This window comes from Plectropomus leopardus, chromosome 4, assembly GCF_026936395.1.
Source record: "Plectropomus leopardus strain MGB_pleo_1.0 chromosome 4, ASM2693639v1, whole genome shotgun sequence".
In the NCBI taxonomy this organism is placed as follows: Eukaryota; Metazoa; Chordata; class Actinopteri; order Perciformes; family Serranidae; genus Plectropomus; species Plectropomus leopardus.
This window is the reverse complement of record NC_142179.1, coordinates 20,528,766-20,547,638: the sequence shown is the minus strand read 5'-3', so window position 1 is coordinate 20,547,638 and position 18,873 is coordinate 20,528,766. Positions and strand designations below refer to the sequence as shown.

Sequence of the window (18,873 nt, the reverse complement as noted above, 5' to 3'; positions counted from 1 at the left end):
CAGTGTTGACCCTTATAAGTGCCACTTCACATACCCTGTGATAAAGTTTCTTAAAATAGCTTTTCACTATGGGTATTATCATATATCAGCAGGTTATCTGTTACGGAAACCGCTGTCTGTAATCTGTCGGAAAGTGTTGAAAAAGTGGCACAAACATGGGATAACAGTAAATAAATCTGTGCTGTAATGAGTGTAGACAAGCTGCAGATTGGTGGTCAGACATTTAGTGCCCCTGCTCTCTTTTCATTACCCTCTCATTATTGGCCTGCTGAGAGGTTAATGATAAATGTTTTACTTTTCATTTTAGATTTATTACCTGTGTGGTTTCATTTTATGGGATCCCTGAAGCTCAGCAATTAAGCTGTTGACAGAAGCTTTGTTTAATATAAATGTACATAATAACACTTAAAGGAATACTTCACCCATTTGACGATTTGTATATCTGTTACTCAGCACACGTTACCTTGAATTCATGACAACTTTTGTTCTCGCATGCCTTCATGTTGAACAAAGAACCCAAAAACGGCAACACATTCTTGAAATAACGGGTACGCATTTAACAACAGGAAACTATGTCAAAATATCAGTTTAGAAACTTTTACACAATCCAAGTCTCGTTTATCCAGTCGTGTGTTGAATATTTAAAAAAACACATTGCCTTGCTCCTTCTGAACAGGATTGAAATGGAAAGAATTGATAAATTTTATTTTTAGTCACCGCTGACAGCAAAGTAATGCAGTATCATTGGGGAAAAACTGGGTATACAACTGGATAAATGATATTTGGATTATACTGCAAGAGTTGTGTGAGAGTTTGTAAATAGATGTTTTAATATAGTTTTGCTGTTGTTAAAGGTAGGCGATCCCAATGACTTCACTTCATCAACAATGTTTGCCATTTTTGGATTTTTGGAGGCATGCAAAAAAGAGTAATTGATATAAAATCAGTCATTTTGTGGGTGAAGTACTCCTTTAACAGTAGTTTGTATGCTCTATCATACCTGCCTAAGTATAAAACCTGCTAGTTCTGGTCTGGACAGAAAATAGCTGACTGTGAAAACAAAGCACACAGACATATTTCTCAACAGTCTGAGAGCAGGAGTTAATGCAAAAATTGAAAAATATGGGGTTTTAGAGTCCAAAACTATCAAAGGTATTCAGCAACTTTCCCACTACAGGGCCAAAGAATTTGGTTGGTCTGTTATTTTTACATATTTAGATATTTTTGAGCAGCTGAGGAGCCAATCATCGAGAATGAGATGGGAATGTTCTATGTCAGCCGGGTCGCCTGAAGAAAATGTTGGCTTTGTACATTTCTGCAAATCTCATTACGTTTTCCCGTTTCATATGTATCATATCAACGTTTCTAAAAGTGATGTGGTGTGTGAGCTGACTCTGGGAGGTGGAAGGGATGGTGGATTGCATGTCACTAACAAACAACAAAACCGTTTGTGTTTTAGCAAGTCATTACTGTGTTTCCATCTGCTTTGTAGGCACCAAACATGAATGGTTAGCGACCCGTCACTGTTTATCAACGGGGACAGTGTCACGAAAAGCAGTTATGTTTTACAGAGACAGTACTGCGTTTCAAGTGGTGAATGTGCCTACAACACTGCATGTTGTAAGCACTGCAAGTCATAATCAAGTGGTTTTGTGTCATAAGCTACACACACCACGGCATTGGTGATATCTAAAATTTCAATATATCCACATAGCTACATAATAAACTACAAATGCACTGCAGGAATTGAACGATGCCATGAGCAACCTTACCTTACCTTATCTACCTTACCTTACCTTACCTTACCTTATCTACCTTACCTAACCTTACCTAAAGTATCCGTGGTTTGCAGAAACGTACAATGCCAACATGTTATTCAGTGATTGGGTGCAGATGTAGTAAGGGAATACCCAGATGGTCTTTCAGAGTCATTCTTTTAATGCATCAATTTCAGAAATGGTAAGCACACACCGGCAGATCCTCTCTGATAAATCATGAGATTGAACCTTGTGTTGCGTGATGACAGAGTGTGCATTTCTTCTTTGCTTTGTTTTTTGCTAAATTTGAGACGGGCACTTTCTGAAGAGATCCGTTACTGTCACGAAATGATTGCTGTGTTTAGCCCTGTTGGTTACACCCTCCCAAAGCCCGGAGGTAATTAGAAATATGAGTACATTTGGCATCGGAAATGTTGAACAGACCAATCACAGTTGGGGTTTTTAAGTACACCCTATGAAGCTTAAAAATTAAGCCCAGGATGGCAGGGAAAAAGCTCATTGTAATCCTGATAATACTCAATGGTCCATTAAGCTCAGTGGTGACCTTTTTACTGTGAAAGAGAAGAGGTAAATTAAAGGGTCTAAAAATAATGTAATCCTCTTCTTTGACTGGTGCACAGTAGCGTTAAGCTGCCGCATTGTAATCGAGTGACTGATGATCATCACTTCCACCAGTACATGGTGATAAGCAACTGACACAGTCAAAAAGAAAACGAGGCTGAGGGAATAATGGCTTAATTGTAATTGTGGACACAAAGCAGCAGAGTTCAATTAGGCGCGAGCAGAAAGACAAAAACTGAACAAGTCATTTGCACAAAATGTGGATTAGTGCTAATTCTTCTACTTGTAGTCTTGTTTGTTCATGCAGAGTCTGTTTGTAAATCTGAGGGAAAGAAAGAAATGAAAGAGGAGAGAACTTCTACTATTCTGGGGAGAGAAGTGCTAAAAAAAAAATCTTTGATCGAAACAGGAAAGACAGCCCTGGCACTAATGATGTGTCACAAAGCTCCAGAGAGAGAGAAATATCCCAGATTCCTGTTGTGTGAGTTTCAGAGCCACCCCCAGTAGCTGCCACTCCCAGATCCCGGTTGGGCACATGGATGGACATTTGAGAAACAATCACTTGAATCGGTCCTCTCTAATGGCTTCATAAAAGAAGTAATTATTCTGCAGCAGGGAGGCGCTGTCAATGGGAGATCAAATGATGTCTTCCACTATCCAACCTCAACAAAGCTCTTCATTCAGGGCCTTACACAAAATCTGCAGTTCAGTTTTTTCAAAGAGGAAAAGAGCTTTTTCCCCCTTTTCTTCTCCCACCTTCGCTAAGCACAGAGGATCTCTCTGCTTTAATTAAAAGTGAATTCTCCTGGCTCAGTTCTGCTGCGTATCTCACTCCTCTCTGCTTGAATAGACTTAGGAGGGGATTGCAGTGGGTTTCAGCAAATGTTTAGTTGGTGAGGAGGAGGAGCGATGGGGAAAAGGATATTCCTCTGAATTGAATTTAAGGCCATTTTTAACAGCACATCGTTAAGCTTAAGTGTGAAAGCGCAACACAAACCAACACATCTTGACTACATGCAGCTTAGAAATACAGTTATTCATTAACTGAGAACATGCTCTTTCTTTTTCCATGTTGAAAAGTGAAAAAAACCCTATATTTAACCACGGAGAAGTGTCCTCAGCGGCACCAAAGAGTGGGTGTTTGGCTCAGTTATATTTGGAACCTCTTTCTATTGAAGATATTTAATATTAATGTGACTCAGTATTTACTATTTCTGAGCTTGTTCTGTTAAACAGGAGGCCAGAAACACATGACTTCAATCTGTCATGTCAATGTCAAGTAAATGTTTGAGGTTTTGTAGGTGTAAGTCTGAGGGAGCCAAACTGACTGTTTCCTTATGCTAAGCTAAGCTAACCATATATGCACTGTATACTCAGTGTACAGGCAAGTTATTTATGCTGATCTTCTCATCTTGCTTGATGAAAGAAAATGAACATGTTTTCAAAATGTTGAATTATTCCTTTAAATTGCATTTACTGGTTTGAAGTCAGTGGAAACAGTTATCTTTTAAGAAGATATGGCGAACGTGTTACTGACGCTTATTTACACATCCAGCAGTTACAGAGCAACATTAGCATATTTGGAATCGCGTTTCTGGTCATCTGGTGTATTGCTTTTTTTTTTTTTTAGCTTTTTTGTGGTCACCACCAACTTCTGACGCAAATAGAGTGCCACAGAACGACATTATTCTGTAGACTAATGCAGAAGTTAGCATCGCCCTGGTTCCCTCGACAAAAAGCTAAAGGGATTTTTCATTGCATTTTGGATTATTTCAGAAAATACATTCACAGTAAATGTTCATGATAGTTAAACGTTTTGCTCAGCAAGACAATCTTCATAAATGAATACCACTTTTAGGACTTTTGAATCCTTTTTGAAATCCCCAGAAGTAAAAGGCTAATGTTAGGCTATGGATGAACTGCACCATGGTTGCATGATTTGAAGCTGCCAACGGCTTCACAATGAGGCTGTGAAGCCGTGTTCGGCGTGGCTCAGCGCGATGACGTTCTGTAGTTTCATTTAGCCACTTGTTAGCAAGCTCCTTTTTTAAGACACAAAGAAACAAAAAAGTTTGCAAGCAGGGTATTAACTGATGTATTTTATGTTGTAGGAGAAAACGTTACAGTCTCTCCAGCATGTGTTAACCACAGGCCTTATTTTAGGCTTCCAACGAAAAAACCCATTCAAAACACCCACTGACTTTGAAATGAGGGAACTGGGAGTGCTGAAATGCTAAATGATTTCCGGGATTTAGGACTGATTACTGGGGCACTCTATATCTGTCTTTTAAGCAGCTAAATGCTCGACAAAGTTCACCAGTTAATTCATCAATTATTACTACTAGCAACCCCTTTGACATTACAAGTAGCTAATAGATCCATTGGTGATACTAAATATTTATTTGAGCAGCTATAAATCCACAAAAGGCCACAAAAAGATTACTTTAGTTTTTCATTTAACATTAAAATGAATACTGCTGTATCCTACAGAGGTATAATAATCGTGCTGTTGGAGGAACTTATTCACAGAGGAAGATGTTGACACAACTGTCCTCCTGTATAACGCAGCTTCTTCTGCTCTGTTGGCCAGAGTAAGAACAGAAAAACAGCCCGAGTGCTCGGGCATGCAGTGAGAGGAGAGACAGACCCTCTACACATTCAAGCTCCAGTGTCAACGAGCAGAGCAGCCACTCTGCTGAAGTGTCCTTAAGCAAGGGGCTGAATCGTCCAGCACCATTGTTCTGCAGCTTACCCGTCACTTACAGTGAGATATGAAAAGAACATTTTGAATGTATCTTTAAAGAAATACATTATATGATCTGAAATTACCTTGCCAAAGGCATTAGCTCTTACAGTAAATGTGCCGGGATGAAATAAGATGGAGCTAGGGTGAGGCTGGTTGTGTTTGAAGTCATCAGTACTGACAAAATCTCACTTCTGCTTTGTTACAGTCCTCTCCTTCCCTTTTGAAACCCACAATGTGGTCTCATGCACTAATCCTTCAAAGTTGAATATATTTTCAACCAGAAAAATCATTGCACTTGCCTTTTTGATCCATTGCATTTTTCAGCCCACTCACAAATTTAACACGGAAGATTTTGACCAACATATATCCTTGAGAGCCTGATAAGTCTGCAGAGAGGATTAGAGAGGCTACTAAAGATGTTGTCTGGAATAAAGGGGTGATCCAGCCCAGAGCACCACATGCTGGGATCACGTCAGACAATATAAGATCCTGACACTGCAGGTTTTTGTCTCAGCATGAAGCACAGCTAATAGAAGTTAACCAGCAAAACAGTCAGGTGTTTTGTATTTTGTGGAATCATTTGTATTCCCTTAATACTGTCACTGAATGTGACTTTTGTGTGGAAAAAATCTATTTTGCTTGATCTCCGAAGTGAGTAAAAAGTGCAGACTCATCCTTGTGGCTCTGTGGTTTAAGATGTCGATATAACTAAAACATCCTTCATTCCATTAGCCAAGGTAGTTAAAATACAGAATAACTGACAGGAAAATGCATTTAAAGGGACACTTTGCCGATTTCCAACTGGCTTTGTATCATAACAGTGTGGGTATTATCTGTAAATTAATCGTAATAAACTTCCCTCCATCTTCAGCCTTTTTATATGCTGACCACCACGGGTACAAAGAGTGTAGAAAAATGGAAAAAGCTGGCGCTGCTCAAATACAAACCAAGTTGTTTAAAGAAACATATTTTAGCTCACTGTTAAACTGTAATTCAAGATCATTTGTTACTAGCTGGCCACCATATCGTTTCTTGTGCCAAACACACAAGCTCACATTATGTGACCCACCAGCAGGAGCGTTTATTGGTCTCGTGTGGCGCAGTGCATTCTGGTAGTTGTAAGTTGTTTTTTTTTTTCATCTCTTAAGCAAATTCAAATGCCACAGCCTGTTTTTTTAAGTATTTTCATCTTTCTACAGCATAGACAGCCCAGTAATATGAAAACACCAACTTTCTGGCAATAAACGTACATGTTTTGTGTGTAATATGTAAGCTCATGTAAATATAGTACAATGAAAAAGACAATACTTTCCTCTATAATGTAGTGGAGTAGAGTTGTTGTACTTGAGTTATTGTAGTTCAAACTGAACCAAACAGGAATCCATGTGACAAAGGGATAAAATGTGCAATTGTGAAGTGCATCTGCTTCCTTTTTGGTTCAGTGATGTTTGGAAATAAATGTTAAACCCACAGTGTTAAATAACGAACATTTGGAGCATGTTTCCTCACCAGATTGTAATAATAGGTGACAATTATATGAGGAGAAATAGACCACAAAAAGAGCATGAGGGCTTAATTTCTGTCTACAGACTGTAGCCTCAACAGAACAGTATAATGCAGCTGAAACAGGTTTTAAATCATGACAGGAGACATCTTATTTTTCCATTTTTTGGCATTAGTATGCAGTCTATAATGCTTTCACCACCTACACATGCAACCCACAGCAGAATCTGAGTTGTTCAAAGTCTGTCTTGGAAATTAACACTAAGTGAAGTGAAGATGAGATGATGAAGGGAAGCAGGTACAACAGAGAGAACTTCATCACAAAAGAGCCTCTGAATTGCATTTAACATTATCACAGAGTGATACTTTATTTTCCTTTAACAGGAGGAGAATGAAGGATAGCATGAGAGCAGTCGGGTCCACTGCCACTCTGATTGTTGTTGTAGACAAGCTATTTAGCTGTTTTTGATGAGGTCTTCAATGTGCACAGTCACGCAGGGGAGCAAGCTGGGTGCAGTGGTCTGGATGCATTCACTTGAGGGACATGAAGTGTGTATGTAGAGGGGTGCTCTGTAAGCATCTGCAATCTGTGTACTGAACCATGGGCCTCATCAGCATCACGCAAATCAGCATGTAAAGGTCGAGCAGCACCAGAGGCCTGCTGTCAACATATCCTCTCCAATTAAATATGAACATCATTAGAGGCCTTGTTGCTCATACGTCCTATTTTTAGTCAACTGTTTTTGTTGTTGTTGTTTTAGTGGACAAGTCATTATGTCCCCATTGTTGGTCCCATCAGCGCTACATGAAATGACAATCCATGGCTGGGTAAATCAACATGTTGAAGGAACATTACACTATATGTGGCATAATTTCATTTTTTTGTGTAGTACAGGTGCTGAAATGATATTTTTAAATCGGTACCGGTGTCGAAATGGTGCTTGAACCAATACTTTTTAAAATTAAAATTAAGCTCTAAACGATGGTCAGTTACATTAAAAAACAGCTTTTTATTGTAAACGCTTCACGTTGTTATTGTATGTTTCAACTCATACTCTCCTCGTCCATCGCTGCAGTCACAGCTGCACACATGCTCACTCGTACTCTCTCTTGCTCTCTCTCTATTTCTTGCTAATCGAACTATATGGCGGTTCTGATTCGATCCAGTTGCTACCACTTGTTAGGGGGGGAAATGATAATTTGAATATCAGTCACTTACCCTGCGTTATGTTGAATTTGAGAAGAAAACTTTGTTTTTCTCGTATGCCTCCACAGTGAACAAAGAATCCAAGAACAAAGAAAATTCTTAAACTGTGTTTAACAACAGCAAAACTATATCAACACATATATAATTCAGACTTGGATTATACTGCCCAAATTGTTTATGAGCTTGTGAACAGATGTTTTGATATAGTCTTAGTGTTGTTAAACATGGATGCCTTTGCTTAAGTTCAACGAGAATTTGCTGCTTTTTTAAAATTTTTTATTTTTTTATTGTTCGTTCATCGTGGAGGTTTATGAGAAAAACTGTTTTCTTCATGAATTAAATGTAACACGTGGTGAATAACTGATAAAACTAATCATCATTTTTTGGGTGAGGAATTCCTTTAAATTCACATGTATTTTAACTCTGGACTAAAACTAGTAAAGTTTAATTGATGTTCACACAAAATCTTATAGTAATAAAAGTAACTTTTGCCTGGGTTCAGCTTGATTCTCCTGCAGGAATTACAATATACTGTATACAGTACATAATAACAGTGAAACAATATTTCAAACCTAAGGACCTAAGGACAAAATCTAATATCAGTAGACATTGTGAATGCTTTTGTTGATAATGAGCTCACTGCAGGGTTCCAGAGAAATCCATAGTTACATAGTTACTTTCTCGTGTAACAGTGTTGTTTTCCAGACTGAATTTGTCAGTTACCACATGGTGCAAAAATCTGAAGGAAATTGAGAAAGGGTCACTTCTGCAATGGTGGAAAGGTTACATGTACTGTGTGTGTGCACTCAGGGGAGCACAGAGGTATGCCTTTACATTAAATGTGCCTGTGTGTGTGTGTGTGTGTGTGTGTGTGTGTGTGTAGAAGTAGAAATGGGCAAAGTGTCTGGGGTTTCAGGCTTTCTGGCAGCTCCCTGCTTTGGCTCTGATGAAGGAGTTAGCCTCAGTGCAGCAGCCTCTCCTAAGATGAATAAAATATGAAGAGGACGCAGCAGTGTTTCACTGTTGCTCTGATGCAACATAGACAACATCTCTAAAGCAAAGGAAGAAAGATAGTGTGTTTACGACTTTGTGTGAGTGAAAAAGAAACAAGTCCCTGAAATAACTGAGCGAGATGACAGCGAGGTGCTCCATTATTTTCGGAAAAGAAAACCTGTACTTCAGTCAAATCTGTATGCAATCTCATTTACATAAAGGGTCAGGTCACTTTTCTCACTTCCCTGTAGTGGCATCTTGCCATACACAGATTTTTGGTTTTATGTGCCCATGTTTAGCCTGCCTCTGAAACTTTAAGGGAGTCTTTCTTCAGTAGAAAGTAGTTCCAATGAAAACGTTTCTCAGCGAGGTTTGTGGACTTTCCTAAGTAACTGAGACATTTATGGAAAGAACATTTTTCAATGCTTTGAGCACTACAAACAAAATTCCTTACATCTCAATTAAATTGGAGTGGAGGCAGAAGTCTCAGAGGCGTATAACTCAGAACTTCAGCAGATAAAACTGAAACTATCTGCATCGATCGATCACAGTCAAGTGGGTGGACTGACCATTAAGGCTTTAGTTGGAACAAAATTCACAAAACTCAAAAATACAAGGAGTAGAACTGTGTATTAGCAAGAATCTGGCGATATGATGATGTATCATCATCATCGTGGTTTGTTTCAAAATATCATGATACTGTAAGCAGGATGAGATGCTTTGCGATTTTTTTAAAATCTAATTTTAGGAAAACTGTCAATGCCACTGTTGCGTCCTTTCTGACTGTGCCTGTTTCATAAGCCTATGATCCTTTTGTTTGTCTAGCAATGTTATGGAGTAGGGCTGTGCGATATAACGAAAAACATCTATCCTTTTACATTATGCAATATCGTTTATTTAGTTTATGAGAGAGAGCTTAATCATCAACAGCTCTAGGACAACTTCTCTTTTACAGATACACAGAAGGCCTCTCTGTGTTTTCTTTGTGGTGAATTATTATTGAACAATCCCCTCTGTTGCAGAGGTTATGATACGGTGCTTTAGCCCAGCTGATAATGCTGCAGTGGTGCTTCAGACGAAAAAAGTTGGGAACCACTAAGTTTGAGGGTCTAACACAGCAAATAATACAGCCCGTGTTTTGGCCTCGGCCTAACGGCTCAGCCAGACCGTATTTAAGTTGCCGCGCTTGACTGAGGAGAGGGCCGAACCGGGAGTCAGTGAGGCGCTGAGTGGGAGCTTGAGCTGAGTCATCCCACCCTCGAGCAACCTGGGAAAGACATCTGCACAGTCACAGAGAAAGCGGAGGTGATGAGGGTTGACAAGGCGTGCCAACGTGCTCGTGGCTGACCAGGCGTGCTTCATTTACTGCATGTGATAGTTCCTAACATCACGGCCAACCTGGGCAGCTCCGCTGACAGATGGAGAACATTAGCGCTGCTGCAGAGGAGCTTGTGTGTGTGTGTGTGTGTGTGTGTGTGTGCGTGCGTGCGTGCGTGCGTGCGTGCGTGCGTGCGTGCGCTCTGCTTTCTGCCAGATTCAGAAAAGTAGCTGATAAGGGGATAGACTTAGGCGCTCATCCCGCTTGCTGCTGGAAATTAATGGAACAACATGTAAGGCTGAGTATAAGAATAATAAGCCCTCGCTTAAAGTGTGTATAAATAGGTACGGCTTGGTTACTGTTGCACATCTTGCAGGTGAAATCCCACTAGATGCAATTACTGAGCACAAAACTATCAAGAGAAGGTGCTACTGTTTACCCTTTAAATCCCAACAGGAAATAAGCAAAAGAAATGTATGCATTTTAAAGCCTGAGTATGCTGTTATTCTGTGATAATCACAGGGGTGTAACTGAGGGATGCACATCTTGATTTAGCCAAGTAGTTCATTTCACAGCAACCTGACAAATTTCTCTGGCAAGTGTGAGAGCCCAATTAAGGCCCGGCACGTTGAAAGGAGATCTGAAGCTGCTGCTGACACTGACTACACAGGCTGACGGACCCAGAGGGGTCTCAACCCCTTCTGATTCTTTATCTCATCGGGGCTCTCGCTGCTGTATTGTTAGGAAAGGGCTTATCAAAATCTCCTGACATCTTCTTTTAAGCAAGAAGCCCGTCTAATTCCTCACAGTGAAATCTGGATGTGTTTACAGAGATTGATTAACGCTGCCTGAAGTGATGTTTGCAAAGCTGAGAGAACTCCACAGAGCTGCTCGCTGTAAATATTATCTACTTAATCAACCCAGTAAAGCAAAAAAAAAGAAAAAAAAGAAAGAAAAAGACCTCTTAATACAATATCTGACCTCGATATAGTACCTTGAAAAATATCAACATTAAATGCCATTTTCAATACTAAGCTGAAATTTGACAATGGAAGCATTCAAAATTTAAATTTTTTATTAAAAGATAAATGTAACGGTGACTTTTCTCAGCTAGTAGCAGAGAACAGCAGAATGACTGTAGTGAACATTGACAATAAGAGAGTGAAAAAGAAAGCGTAGCTGGTAACAATGTATCGATATGATGAAAAATGAGTGTTGAAACCAGGGCAGTCATGATAACCACAATAATGCCATACTATGCTATTGACAAGCCGACTGCAGGGGATGGCAGGCAACCACCACTGCCACGATATACTGTGTTTCTTTTTTTTTTCATAGGAGCAATGCTCATTTACACTATGCTATGAATGCCAGCAGTGTGGCGAGGTGCTGAGCGCTGCACCTTGTGTTCTGTTTTTTTTCTGGTCCCCATTAAACTTTGGGTAAAACACTGTAGCCAATCATTATCATTTTTTACCCAGCCATACAATCACAATAGAAGAGGGGCGGGACAAATAACACGAAGACCAGCCGATATATCGCTGAACAACAACAATAGAGGAGAACACACAGACCGGCGGGTCTGTCCTCTCTTTGTACGTGCTTCAGCCCTCCCTTTATCCAGAGCCTTGTGCCGACATTTTTACTTCTGCGAATATTTTCTATCAAAGCAAACAGACACAACCAGAAGTCTCAGCTGAAAATACCACTGCACCAGTTATTACACCTCATTGTCCCTCTTTGTTCTGCATTTAACAGCATAGAAGCATTTCATTTGTTTTAAAACTGTGCCATCTTTGTCATTCAGAAAGCAAAAATATACCTAATAATAGTTTAACAATGAAGCTCATTTTACAAAGCACTAATATCAGGATAAATGCAGTAATTTGAAAAAACAACAAAAAATGGTAGCAATACTGCACATCACGCTGTTGAACCACTCTTAATCACCGCAGGAGAAATTGCTGGACAGCCCTAATTAAAACCACTTCAAATATTCAGAATCAATATGTATCGATAAATCAGCATTTTTGACGACACTATTCCTAGCCAACATCCTTAAAATTACAACTTTTTTATTGCTACATTATTCAGTTGTCATTGACCTATTAGGAAATAATACCTTTAATGTGGGAATTCATTTAGGATAAATGGTGCTTTAGTTTGAGGTCCAGCAGTACCCAAAGACAAAAGCCTCTCAGTGAAGCACACAGGCAGCACTCTGACCATTCTGTCCTCCAGTTTCCTAAAAGTGGAGTTGGTAAACTAAATTTCTCTTTTTAAAGGCCCGCCCGTTGCCAGGTTGGAGCTCTGTTGGTGCAGCAGGTACAAAAAACGGAGCACAGCACTTGAGTACTAACAAAAGCCTTTTTGTGAGGTAGGGATCAAGTTGAAGAAAGGACAAGGGGGTCTGCTACTCGAGGTGAGCAATTACAGTGGTGATGTGCTAATCTCAGCCACTGGCACCATCTCAAGGTCGGCTGCGGACTGCAGAGAATGTGACTTTTATATTCACAATTTTATCTTCCGCTCCCCATATTTTTTCATTTTCTCCATTGCTTTAACACTGTCTCTTCACTCTTCAAGCCTCCTGCCTCCCAGGAGCGGTTAGGGTCGGGCGTTTACACAGTTGTGAGTCAGTCTTGACGGTGCTGAGGGCAAATACAGAGTTTGGGTCAGACTGAGAGGAGCCAGAGTTGATGCTGCATCTGAGCCTCCAAGTGACCTTCTGATGAACGGCAGATAATCCACATTTGGAGGAAAAACTGTGGGCGAACACCATAGAAATGGAATGACAGTAGAACAGACATTGAACAGTTTGCCGTGCTCATTTGACAAAAGAAAATGGTGATTGTTGTGTTTTGGGCTGTAAAGTGTGCCACATTCACCAGTTTGAGAACTGTGTTTTGTCCTGTTCTTACTCCCATTTTCCTTTTTAAACTGAAAAATACAATTGTACACCAATCCAAGTTTCTCTGTCACAGAACTACGACTAATGGTAGTTTAACAGTCTTTATTAATTCATCTTCAAACCTTCATTTAAACTTGATAGAAACAAATAAAACTCATCAAAGGCAGAGAATGTAGGAATATTATTTCGTTATTCAGTGCAGAGCGTACTGTGGGCACAGAACGCCAGGCACAGTGAAAATGAAATTTAGCCACTAATTGAGCTGAGTCTAAAAGTTTGTGTTCTGACTTCTCACTTCCATAAACCTGATCAACTCTGTCCAGACAGACAGATCAACAATCCAACCTGCAACTCAAATACCACAAACTGCTGCTGAGAGCTGAAGGAACTCATGGGCAGTTCTTTTTGCTAAGTTAGATGTAACAATATGTTGATCTGCACACTGTTTATCCCCGATGTCTCTGCCTCTGAGGCAGCTACAGTTTCTGTTAATGTGTTTCAACAAACATGCAATTGATGGCAAATGAAAAAATAAAACTAGGAATGGTGAAGTAATATGGTAATATTTAAAAGTAACAAACTGCTGCACTGCTCATTTGGTCAGAACTGCAAAACCTCACCTCAGTGAGTCTGCAACTTGCCGCAAGTCATTTTGTTTATACTTAAGTTTATAAAAATGTTAGCCCGCTACAGGAGTTGCAGTGGCAACGGTACACATGAAGATGGGTGCCGCTCTGACTACCCTGCTACACTGATTTGAAGGGGGATGGCTGTGCTACTCTCATTTTCTCTCAGATGAATCAGGGAACAGAAAGTTGTAGGCAAGAAAAGTGGTCAAGATTCATGCAAGATTCATGCTACATTCACTCACCCCATATCAAAATGTGAAATGATCCAATAACAATCTTATTTATTGACTCTTGCAATAGTTTTAGCCTCCATGTCTCCAAGGACAACACATTCACGATGGCCTTGCATTTGTATCTCGGCATGTTCAGAGATGGACAGAAGCATACAACCTTACATCGTGACTCTGACACACACACACACACACACACACACACACACACACACACACACACACACACACACACACCATTTCATGCCTCATATCAGCCTTGGTTGGATTAAACAACAGTCATGTCCTCAGCAGGGCGCCTGTCTCTGTCTGAGAGAAAAGCCTTAACAGCAGGTCAAAAAGATAATTGGCTATTTAGCTTTTCCTCAGCCGTGGCTGTATCTGAGCAGTTAGGATGAAAAAAAGCGTGGGAGGACTTTCATTAAATATATTTTGTTGGCTGTGTTGTCTAAATGCTAGGTTTGAGTCTGAGTTTAAGACATCTAACAAACCTGAAATAAATGCTTATATACAGTTGATATATATCATTAACACCCACAGACTTCAGTTAGTGTTGTTTTGGTTCTGCTGTCTGCCTCTCTGTACTTCCTTACCACCTGAGCAGACGGTGATTATCTGGATCCGTCTTCCGGAAGAGGTCCGGTGTTGTGAATAATCCTCCAATAAGCTGAAAATCTGGCTGAGATGCGAAAGCAGCACGGCTGACCCACTCCTCGGGTCTGTGTAACCGTAACACAGTTTTAAAGATTATCCTCTTTCAAAGATGATCTTTTCTTTCGAGGAAGAGCAAAATAAGCTTTTCCAAACTTTAATAAAATTTGCCCCCCCCTTTTGCATCTCAAATTCACACCAATAAAAATAGAATTTGGAGCTACTGAGTGTAAAACTACTATCCTGCTTTTGTACGTCAGACTCTATAAACAGTCTAAAACTTTCAGCATGTCTTTGGCGAAGACAGCAGACTGTTTAACGCCAAGCTATTTTTGTAGGCGCCCTAATGGGGATCTTGACATCCTTTCTTGATGGTGATATATCAGGAGTGAGTACACCACCCAGCCTGCACACATAGCTCGCAGTGCACTGCTGTTATTTCACTGTAATGGCTAGCACAAGCATGCAAACTGTATTCCTGTCAGTTCCTCTGGCGATCTTCAAAGCCTGCAGGCCATTGGATATGATCCATGGCATGTCCCCGAGAGGTCGCCAAGAGGATGAAGAGATAAGCTCTGGAGGAATTCAAAGCCTTCTCACTCTGCTGCCGGCCACCACGTTGCTACACAAAGGACTTCATATCTGAGCCACTTTCAAGTTCTCCTCTGCAGACATAGATAAGCGTATGTATAAAAAAAACTTCAACACCAAATTAACAAAAACATTTTTTTTTCATGAGCCAATCTTTTCAGTGCCATCGGTAAGGTTGATGCTCTACAGGCTCCTGGTGATGCAAAATACTGCGACTTTGACCCTGACTATTCACTAAAGCAATAGCACCCTCTCATTCTCCAGTGTGCAAATTTGTTTTTCCAGTTGTTGGCATATTTCTCTGACGTCTGTCCCCCTCTGCCTCAGGGAGGACTGAGCTCACAGGACAGCACAGCCGCTGTTAGGAAGAATAAAATCTGTGTGATTTTATTTTTTAAATGAACATCCACAGATTTCTGTCCTGCGCTGCAAGAATCACTTAACTATATAATAATGTCATAGAAACTCCCATTACCAGAGGGTTTTATTGGAATCAGGAGGACGGGGGAGCTTTGATTTTTATTTCACAGTCATGACGTTCATGATATCGATCAGTTCTGCTCGGTCTAGATTCAGGAGCTATGAACTGAGTGCCATAACAAGAGGTCTGTCGTGCTCTATGCTTTTTATTTACCATCATGCCAAGTGCTGAAATGGCAGCAGCATGAGGAATTAGTGCCGTTCATTGATTGATTTTAACAGCATCGGGATCAATCTTAACAACCATTATATTCTTCTTCTTCTGCTTGGACTCTTCACGGAGGTCATCAGAAACAATGAGGGGGAGAAGAGGCTGCTGTATTTGCATAATTTGCTTAAATCATTAGGTGTTAAGTATTTTGCTTACACAGCTGAAGATCAGCAGTGGTTACTTTCAATATGGATTTGCATGTTATGATGTGATTTTTTTTTCTATATAGAAAATAGTGAAACATGTCCTTTATAATTTCTCATACACAATGTTGACATATTCAAATATGTCCCTTTGTCACAAAAATAAAATAAAAATAAAAAAAATTGAGAAAACCCAAAGATTTTCAGCTTACTGTGATACAAAACTGAGAAAGGCAGCAAATCCTTTTATGAAAAGCTGAAATCAGAGACTATTCCCCAAAAACAAAAGACTAACACTATCACACATAATAGCCAAACCCTTATTCTAAAACACTGATAGATAAATGGGTTAAGAGAAGTAAAAAGTGAGCTTCTGTTCATACTGATGACACCAAAATCCAGACAAATGTGCGAATTTGTTTCTACAGAAACAAATGAGGGGTGGAAATGCAGGTTGTGCTCTGTCTGTTTCTGATTCGCAGGTCTGGTTAAAAATTAGCAGGAGAGCTCTAATGAAAGCCCAGCGACTTCACACTTGAGGGGAAATGATGAGGGCGTTCAGCCTGTGGCACCTGGTTAGAGATGAATGCATTTTTACTGCCCACTGAACGTGATAATGTGCTGGGTAGAAGGCAGGGACACCTTCACATCTGTCACACAGCAGCAAACCCTAAAAAATGAGCTACAACTCAATTTTATTTTCACTCAGTTAATTTCTCAATTATTTTCTCGATTCATGGTTTAGTGGTTTGGTCTATAAAATGTCATAAAATGGTGAAAAACGTTGATTATTGTTTGCCAAAGCCCAAGGTAATGTCATGAAATGTCTTGTTTTGTCCACAATCTCAAGTAATTCTGTCACAAAAGGAGTAAAGAAACCAGAAAATATCACATTTAAGAAGCTGGATTCAGATTTTGACTTTTTTTTCTTAATTCAAAGCACTTGATCCATCATCAAATTAGTTGATGATTAATCTAATAGTTGACAGTTAATCAATCAATTGTTGCAGCACTACACTAAAGGTGCAAATATAACAGAAAAACAATTAAGATGAAAATCACAATTGGATTAGCCAACTGAGTCCAATTAATTGTTCCCAACCTTTTTCCTTAAGGGACCCCTTTTCTGATGGATATTTCATATTTTATTCAATGCATAACAATAACAGTGCAGAGAAACTGATCAATTCTATAATCAACCCAAAAGGATAAAGCAATAACTGCAGTGTAAAACGAGTGATTTGGATGAATTTTGAGCAGATTTTTTCCTGTCATCAGAGATAAGTTTTCTGATGTTTTTAGGAAATTGTTGTACGATTCCTGTCTGTATAATTTTTTAATCAATTATACATACTTAATAGGCTCCTTTATAAAATAAATTCAGTGTTTTATTCTTCCTTACACTTGGCTATTAGCTCCATGATTTTTTTACTGAGCATTTCTCCAATGCAGGAGGCTGCGAAGCTGTTTAGCACAGGGGGAAGGTTCTGTAAATTCGGATCTAGCCTGCGTTCAAGTCTTTGACGTATAGTGTGAGTTTCTTTTTTAAGTTTATAACTTGAATAATACTTAATTTTTTTAAAATAACAAATTCACTTAGTTTTCTTCACACAAATTAATGAAATGCTGAGCTATAGACCTAATGTATATATTTTTAAAAAAAGTCATCTTACACCCCTTAAATCAAGAAGACTTTGTGACCCCCGGTGAAGCTTTGGTGACCCCTTATTAGGGTCAAGACCCCCAGGTTCGGAACCAGTGCCATAAACAGACATTTGGATTTTACTGTGTGATGAATTGAAACAAACATGACAGATTAGGCCAGTACCTCTACTTCCTTCAGGTATTTTTATCACCTGAGGCTCAGTCTAATCAAAGCACACGGCCTTCAAATACACTTACTGTTCAGGGATTTACTTTAACAAGTGGCTGCTTCCTAATTCATTCAGCACTGTAAAAATACCAAAACAAATTATGGAAAACTGATTTCTTGCTTCGTGTTTTATGGTCTACCTCAAGGAAGCAGCAGTGTTCACAGCAGCTTCACTGTGAGCCCACACAGACTTCTGTTAAACCAACCTATGCGCACATTTTACAGGAGTGAGTCTGACCTGCTGCGTTAAAGCTTTTCTTCTATGTCTGTATCAAATAAAAGTCATTATGTGTAGCGGCTTCCCCTTACCTTAAACACGAGTCAAGAGGAGGCTTCAGCGGATGGTTTGATGCAGTTCACCGGACGCAACTGAGCCGAAGATCTCTCCGGCTCTGACATGATGTTTCATCTCCACGATCATTCAGCTATATGTGCTCTCTGATGCGCTGTTTTTGTTGCGCTCTCGTCCGCAGATGACCAACGCTAGTTTTTCAATCTCATTAGCTCGTTCACTCACTCAGTGCTGTTCAATAATCTACCGTGCAGCCCCGCAGATAAACCGCTTCACGCTTCTAGCTTCCAGTCGGAGAAGGAGGGAGTAATGTTAATGGCCCTGTAGGCGCACCAGTTCACATCATCATCTTCAGCCCCGCAGAGACGGTCCACTCTTTGTTTCGCTCGCTTCACTCAGCTGTGGACGCGATGCAGGCGGTGGGTCGACCTGTCTTTTCTGTCGCCTGTCCGGTATGAAGGCTGTTTGACGCTGCGGAGAGGCAGCGCCGCACTGTGCGCCCTGCGCCGCTGCTGCTGCTGCTGCTGCCGCCACACGGACCAACAGCACTGCCTGCTGTACTTAAAGAGACACAGCAGAGAGTCCGCCGCTCTGCTGCCCGAGCCACACAGGAGACCCTCTCCCTGCTGATAAGGCGATTTGAGTTTGATGTGGTATGAGGGCTTCAGTCAGAATCCATAAAGCAGCCGCGTTAGTTTTGTGCAATGAAGTTGGCTGAGTTGATGCCACCGCCAGCTTCCGGAGATCTCTTTAAAC

At 40.2% G+C, this 18,873-nt stretch overlaps 1 protein-coding gene across 2 annotated transcripts in view; it reads right to left on the bottom strand.

Annotated features, from left to right (window-relative positions):
* The window catches only part of wscd2 (WSC domain sialate O sulfotransferase 2), a 43,378-nt gene extending 24,719 nt beyond the window's left edge, over positions 1 to 18,659 (bottom strand). For both annotated transcript variants that reach the window (XM_042488227.2, XM_042488226.2), the window contains exon 1: positions 18,135 to 18,659. The gene's annotated coding sequence lies outside the window, so the exon portion shown is untranslated. The remainder of the gene's footprint in view (positions 1 to 18,134) is intronic.
* Positions 18,660 to 18,873: the final 214 nt, after the last annotated feature.